Source organism: Hippocampus zosterae, unplaced genomic scaffold (assembly GCF_025434085.1).
Source record: "Hippocampus zosterae strain Florida unplaced genomic scaffold, ASM2543408v3 HiC_scaffold_40, whole genome shotgun sequence".
NCBI lineage: Eukaryota > Metazoa > Chordata > Actinopteri > Syngnathiformes > Syngnathidae > Hippocampus > Hippocampus zosterae.
The window spans coordinates 313,345-321,246 of record NW_026262932.1 but is presented as its reverse complement, the minus strand read 5'-3'; positions in this window follow the sequence as shown (position 1 = coordinate 321,246).

The following is a 7,902-nucleotide window of genomic DNA, read 5'->3' as shown; positions in this document are numbered from 1 at the left end:
TAAAAAAAATAATAATCCCCGTGCAGTCTCAATGGCGGGGTGCGGGCCGGTCCGGCGGCCGACTGTGGCCGGGGAAGAGGCCTCTTGGCCGGGGTGAATATGTTGGAACGCGGCGCGCGGAAATAGTAGCGGCTGGAGGTACCGGGGGCGAAGCCCGCCCCGGCCCGGCGGCCAAGTTAAAAAAATAAATAATCCCGTTCAGTCTCAATGGCAGGTTGCGGGCCGGCCCGGTGGCCGAGTGTGGCCGGGGAAGAGCCCTCTTGGCCGGGGTTAATAGTGTTGGAACGCGGCCCGCGGAAATAGTAGCGGCTGGAGGTACCAGGGGCGAAGCCCGCCCCGGCCCGGCGGCCGAGTTAAAAAAAATAATAATCCCCGTTCAGTCTCAATGGCGGGGTGCGGGCCGGAGAATAGGCCTCTTGGCCGGGGTGAATAGTGTTGGAACGCGGCCCGCGGAAATAGTAGCGGCTGGAGGTACCGGGGGCGAAGCCCGCCCCGGCCCGGCGGCCAAGTTAAAAAAATAAATAATCCCCGTTCAGTCTCAATGGCAGGGTGCGGGCCGGCCCGGCGGCGATTGCGGCGGGCAGCAGGCCTCTTGGACAGGTTGAGAGATAAAAAAATAATAATTCCCATGCAGTCTCAATGGCGGGGTGCGGGCCGGCCCGGCGGCGAGTGCGGCGGGCAGCAGGCCTCTTGGACAGGTTGAGAGATAAAAAAATAATAATTCCCGTGCAGTCTAAATGGCGGGGTGCGGGCCGGCCCGGCGGACGAGTGTGGCCAGTGAAGAGGCCTCTTGGCCGGGGTGAATAGTGTTGGAACGCGGCCCGCGGAAATAGTAGCGGCTGGAGGTACCGGGGGCGATGCCCGCCCCGGCGCGGAGGCCAAGTTAAAAAAAAAATAATCCCCGTTCAGTCTCAATGGCAGGGTGCGGGCCGGCCCGGTGGCCGAGTGTGGCCGGGGAAGAGGCCTCTTGGCCGGGGTTAATAGTGTTGGAACGCGGCCCGCGGAAATAGTAGCGGCTGGAGGTACCGGGGGCGAAGCCCGCCCCGGCCCGGCGGCCGAGTTAAAAAAAATAATAATCCCCGTTCAGTCTCAATGGCGGGGTGCGTGCCGGCCCGGCGGCAATTGCGGCGGGCAGCAGGCATCTTGGACAGGTTGAGAGATAAAAAAATAATAATTCCCGTGCAGTCTCAATGGCGGGGTGCGGGCCGACCCGGCGGACGAGTGTGGCCAGTGAAGAGGCCTCTTGGCCGGGGTGAATAGTGTTGGAACGCGGCCCGCGGAAATAGTAGCGGCTGGAGGTACCGGGGGCGATGCCCGCCCCGGCCCGGAGGCCAAGTTAAAAAAATAAATAATCCCAATTCAGTCTCAATGGCAGGGTGCAGGCCGGCCCGGTGGCCGAGTGTGGCCGGGGAAGAGGCCTCTTGGCCGGGGTTAATAGTGTTGGAACGCGGCCCGCGGAAATAGTAGCAGCTGGAGGTACCGGGGGCGAAGCACCGCCCCGGCCCGGCGGCCGAGTTAAAAAAAAAAAAAATCCCCGTTCAGTCTCAATGGCGGGGTGCGGGCCGGCCCGGCGGACGAGTGTGGCCGGGGAAGAGGCCTCTTGGCCGGGGTGAATAGTGTTGGAACGCGGCCCGCGGAAATAGTAGCTGCTGGAGGTACCGGGGGCGAAGCCCGCCCCGGCCCGGCGGCCAAGTTAAAAAAATAAATAATCCCGTTCAGTCTCAATGGCAGGGTGCGTGCCGGCCCGGTGGCCGAGTGTGGCCGGGGAAGAGCCCTCTTGGCCGGGGTTAATAGTGTTGGAACGCGGCCCGCGGAAATAGTAGCTGCTGGAGGTACCGGGGGCGAAGCCCGCCCCGGCCCGGCGGCCAAGTTAAAAAAATAAATAATCCCGTGCAGTCTCAATGGCGGGGTGCGGGCCGGCCCGGCGGCCGAGTGTGGCCGGGGAATAGGCCTCTTGGCCGGGATGAATAGTGTTGGAACGCCGCCCGCGGAAATAGTAGCGGCTGGAGCTACCGGGGGCGATGCCCGCCCCGGCCCGGCGGCCGAGTTAAAAAAAAAAAAAATCCCCGTTCAGTCTCAATGGCGGGGTGCGGACCGGCCCGGCGGACGAGTGTGGCCGGGGAATAGGCCTCTTGGCCGGGGTGAATAGTGTTGGAACGCGGCCCGCGGAAATAGTAGCGGCTGGAGGTACCGGGGGCGATGCCCGCCCCGGCCCGGCGGCCGAGTTAAAAAAAAAAATAATCCCCGTTCAGTCTCAATGGCGGGGTGCGGGCCGGCCCGGCGGACGAGTGTGGCCGGGGAAGAGGCCTCTTGGCCGGGGTGAATAGTGTTGGAACGCGGCCCGCGGAAATAGTAGCGGGTGGAGGTACCGGGGGCGAAGCCCGCCCCGGCCCGGCGGCCGAGTTAAAAAAAATAATAATCCCCGTTCAGTCTCAATGGCGGGGTGCGGGCCGGCCCGGCGGCAATTGCGGCGGGCAGCAGGCCTCTTGGACAGGTTGAGAGATAAAAAAATAATAATTCCCGTGCAGTCACAATGGCGGGGTGCGGGCCGACCCGGCGGACGAGTGTGGCCAGTGAAGAGGACTCTTGGCCGGGGTGAATAGTGTTGGAACGCGGCCCGCGGAAATAGTAGCGGCTGGAGGTACCGGGGGCGAAGCCCGCGCCGGCCCGGCGGCCGAGTTAAAAAAAAATAATAATCCCCGTTCAGTCTCAAAGGCGGGGTGCGGGCCGGCCCGGCGGACGAGTGTGGCCGGGGAAGAGGCCTCTTGGCCGGGGTGAATAGTGTTGGAACGCGGCCCGCGGAAATAGTAGCGGCTGGAGGTACCGGGGGCGAAGCCCGCCCCGTCCCGGCGGCCGAGTTAAAAAAAATAATAATCCCCGTTCAGTCTCAATGGCGGGGTGCGGGCCGGCCCGGCGGCAATTGCGGCGGGCAGCAGGCCTCTTGGACAGGTTGAGAGATAAAAAAATAATAATTCCCGTGCAGTCACAATGGCGGGGTGCGGGCCGACCCGGCGGACGAGTGTGGCCAGTGAAGAGGCCTCTTGGCCGGGGTGAATAGTGTTGGAACGCGGCCCGCGGAAATAGTAGCGGCTGGAGGTACCGGGGGCGAAGCCCGCGCCGGCCCGGCGGCCGAGTTAAAAAAAAATAATAATCCCCGTTCAGTCTCAAAGGCGGGGTGCGGGCCGGCCCGGCGGACGAGTGTGGCCGGGGAAGAGGCCTCTTGGCCGGGGTGAATAGTGTTGGAACGCGGCCCGCGGAAATAGTAGCTGCTGGAGGTACCGGGGGCGAAGCCCACCCCGGCCCATCGGCCAAGTTAAAAAAAAAAATAATCCCGTTCAGTCTCAATGGCAGGGTGCGGGCCGGCCCGGTGGCCGAGTGTGGCCGGGGAAGAGGCCTCTTGGCCGGGGTTAATAGTGTTGGAACGCGGCCCGCGGAAATAGTAGCGGCTGGAGGTACCGGGGGCGAAGCCCGCCCCGGCCCGGCGGCCGAGTTAAAAAAAAAAATAATCCCCGTTCAGTCTCAATGGCAGGGTGCGGGCCGGCCCGGTGGCCGAGTGTGGCCGGGGAAGAGGCCTCTTGGCTGGGGTTAATAGTGTTGGAACGCGGCCCGCGGAAATAGTAGCGGCTGGAGGTACCGGGGGCGAAGCCCGCCCCGGCCCGGCGGCCGAGTTAAAAAAAATAATAATCCCCGTGCAGTCTCAATGGCGGGGTGCGGGCCGGTCCGGCGGCCGACTGTGGCCGGGGAAGAGGCCTCTTGGCCGGGGTGAATATGTTGGAACGTGGCGCGCGGAAATAGTAGCGGCTGGAGGTACCGGGGGCGAAGCCCGCCCCGGCCCGGCGGCCAAGTTAAAAAAATAAATAATCCCGTTCAGTCTCAATGGCAGGGTGCGGGCCGGCCCGGTGGCCGAGTGTGGCCGGGGAAGAGCCCTCTTGGCCGGGGTTAATAGTGTTGGAACGCGGCCCGCGGAAATAGTAGCGGCTGGAGGTACCAGGGGCGAAGCCCGCCCCGGCCCGGCGGCCGAGTTAAAAAAAATAATAATCCCCGTTCAGTCTCAATGGCGGGGTGCGGGCCGGGGAATAGGCCTCTTGGCCGGGGTGAATAGTGTTGGAACGCGGCCCGCGGAAATAGTAGCGGCTGGAGGTACCGGGGGCGATGCCCGCCCCGGCCCGGCGGCCAAGTTAAAAAAATAAATAATCCCCGTTCAGTCTCAATGGCAGGGTGCGGGCCGGCCCGGCGGCGATTGCGGCGGGCAGCAGGCCTCTTGGACAGGTTGAGAGATAAAAAAATAATAATTCCCATGCAGTCTCAATGGCGGGGTGCGGGCCGGCCCGGCGGCGAGTGCGGCGGGCAGCAGGCCTCTTGGACAGGTTGTGAGATAAAAAAATAATAATTCCCGTGCAGTCTCAATGGCGGGGTGCGGGCCGGCCCGGCGGACGAGTGTGGCCAGTGAAGAGGCCTCTTGGCCGGGGTGAATAGTGTTGGAACGCGGCCCGCGGAAATAGTAGCGGCTGGAGGTACCGGGGGCGATGCCCGCCCCGGCCCGGCGGCCAAGTTAAAAAAATAAATAATCCCCGTTCAGTCTCAATGGCAGGGTGCGGGCCGGCCCGGCGGCGATTGCGGCGGGCAGCAGGCCTCTTGGACGGATTGAGAGATAAAAAAATAATAATTCCCATGCAGTCTCAATGGCGGGGTGCGGGCCGGCCCGGCGGCGAGTGCGGCGGGCAGCAGGCCTCTTGGACAGGTTGAGAGATAAAAAAATAATAATTCCCGTGCAGTCTCAATGGCGGGGTGCGGGCCGGCCCGGCGGACGAGTGTGGCCAGTGAAGAGGCCTCTTGGCCGGGGTGAATAGTGTTGGAACGCGGCCCGCGGAAATAGTAGCGGCTGGAGGTACCGGGGGCGATGCCCGCCCCGGCCCGGAGGCCAAGTTAAAAAAAAAAATAATCCCCATTCAGTCTCAATGGCAGGGTGCGGGCCGGTCCGGTGGCCGAGTGTGGCCGGGGAAGAGGCCTCTTGGCCGGGGTTAATAGTGTTGGAACGCGGCCCGCGGAAATAGTAGCGGCTGGAGGTACCGGGGGCGAAGCCCGCCCCGGCCCGGCGGCCGAGTTAAAAAAAATAATAATCCCCGTTCAGTCTCAATGGCGGGGTGCGTGCCGGCCCGGCGGCAATTGCGGCGGGCAGCAGGCCTCTTGGACAGGTTGAGAGATAAAAAAATAATAATTCCCGTGCAGTCTCAATGGCGGGGTGCGGGCCGACCCGGCGGACGAGTGTGGCCAGTGAAGAGGCCTCTTGGCCGGGGTGAATAGTGTTGGAACGCGGCCCGCGGAAATAGTAGCGGCTGGAGGTACCGGGGGCGATGCCCGCCCCGGCCCGGAGGCCAAGTTAAAAAAATAAATAATCCCAATTCAGTCTCAATGGCAGGGTGCAGGCCGGCCCGGTGGCCGAGTGTGGCCGGGGAAGAGGCCTCTTGGCCGGGGTTAATAGTGTTGGAACGCGGCCCGCGGAAATAGTAGCGGCTGGAGGTACCGGGGGCGAAGCCCGCCCCGGCCCGGCGGCCGAGTTAAAAAAAAAAATAATCCCCGTTCAGTCTCAATGGCGGGGTGCGGGCCGGCCCGGCGGACGAGTGTGGCCGGGGAAGAGGCCTCTTGGCCGGGGTGAATAGTGTTGGAACGCGGCCCGCGGAAATAGTAGCTGCTGGAGGTACCGGGGGCGAAGCCCGCCCCGGCCCGGCGGCCAAGTTAAAAAAATAAATAATCCCGTTCAGTCTCAATGGCAGGGTGCGGGCCGGCCCGGTGGCCGAGTGTGGCCGGGGAAGAGCCCTCTTGGCCGGGGTTAATAGTGTTGGAACGCGGCCCGCGGAAATAGTAGCGGCTGGAGGTACCAGGGGCGAAGCCCGCCCCGGCCCGGCGGCCGAGTTAAAAAAAATAATAATCCCCGTTCAGTCTCAATGGCGGGGTGCGTGCCGGCCCGGCGGCAATTGCGGCGGGCAGCAGGCCTCTTGGACAGGTTGAGAGATAAAAAAATAATAATTCCCGTGCAGTCTCAATGGCGGGGTGCGGGCCGACCCGGCGGACGAGTGTGGCCAGTGAAGAGGCCTCTTGGCCGGGGTGAATAGTGTTGGAACGCGGCCCGCGGAAATAGTAGCGGCTGGAGGTACCGGGGGCGATGCCCGCCCCGGCCCGGAGGCCAAGTTAAAAAAATAAATAATCCCAATTCAGTCTCAATGGCAGGGTGCAGGCCGGCCCGGTGGCCGAGTGTGGCCGGGGAAGAGGCCTCTTGGCCGGGGTTAATAGTGTTGGAACGCGGCCCGCGGAAATAGTAGCGGCTGGAGGTACCGGGGGCGAAGCCCGCCCCGGCCCGGCGGCCGAGTTAAAAAAAAAAAAAATCCCCGTTCAGTCTCAATGGCGGGGTGCGGGCCGGCCCGGCGGACGAGTGTGGCCGGGGAAGAGGCCTCTTGGCCGGGGTGAATAGTGTTGGAACGCGGCCCGCGGAAATAGTAGCTGCTGGAGGTACCGGGGGCGAAGCCCGCCCCGGCCCGGCGGCCAAGTTAAAAAAAAAAATAATCCCGTTCAGTCTCAATGGCAGGGTGCGGGGCGGCCCGGTGGCCGAGTGTGGCCGGGGAAGAGGCCTCTTGGCCGGGGTTAATAGTGTTGGAACGCGGCCCGCGGAAATAGTAGCGGCTGGAGGTACCGGGGGCGAAGCCCGCCCCGGCCCGGCGGCCGAGTTAAAAAAAATAATAATCCCCGTTCAGTCTCAATGGCGGGGTGCGGGCCGGCGGACGAGTGTGGCCGGGAAGAGGCCTCTTGGCCGGGGTGAATAGTGTTGGAACGCGGCCCGCGGAAATAGTAGCTGCTGGAGGTACCGGGGACGAAGCCCGCCCCGGCCCGGCGGCCAAGTTAAAAAAAATAATAATCCCCGTTCAGTCTCAATGGCGGGGTGCGGGCCGGCCCGGCGGCGATTGCGGCGGGCAGCATGCCTCTTGGACAGGTTGAGAGATAAAAAAATAATAATTCCCATGCAGTCTCAATGGCGGGGCGCGGGCCGGCCCGGCGGCGAGTCCGGCGGGCAGCAGGCCTCTTGGACAGGTTGAGAGATAAAAAAATAATAATTCCCGTGCAGTCTCAATGGCGGGGTGCGGGCCGGCCCGGCGGACGAGTGTGGCCAGTGAAGAGGCCTCTTGGCCGGGGTGAATAGTGTTGGAACGCGGCCCGCGGAAATAGTAGCGGCTGGAGGTACCGGGGGCGATGCCCGCCCCGGCCCGGAGGCCAAGTTCAAAAAATAATAATCCCCGTTCAGTCTCAATGGCGGGGTGCGGGCCGGCCCGGCGGCGATTGCGGCGGGCAGCATGCCTCTTGGACAGGTTGAGAGATAAAAAAATAATAATTCCCATGCAGTCTCAATGGCGGGGCGCGTGCCGGCCCGGCGGCAATTGCGGCGGGCAGCAGGCCTCTTGGACAGGTTGAGAGATAAAAAAATAATAATTCCCGTGCAGTCTCAATGGCGGGGTGCGGGCCGACCCGGCGGACGAGTGTGGCCAGTGAAGAGGCCTCTTGGCCGGGGTGAATAGTGTTGGAACGCGGCCCGCGGAAATAGTAGCGGCTGGAGGTACCGGGGGCGAAGCCCGCCCCGGCCCGGAGGCCGAGTTAAAAAAAAAAAAAATCCCCGTTCAGTCTCAATGGCGGGGTGCGGACCGGCCCGGCGGACGAGTGTGGCCGGGGAATAGGCCTCTTGGCCGGGGTGAATAGTGTTGGAACGCGGCCCGCGGAAATAGTAGCGGCTGGAGGTACCGGGGGCGATGCCCGCCCCGGCCCGGCGGCCGAGTTAAAAAAAATAATAATCCCCGTTCAGTCTCAATGGCGGGGTGCGGGCCGGCCCGGCGGACGAGTGTGGCCGGGGAAGAGGCC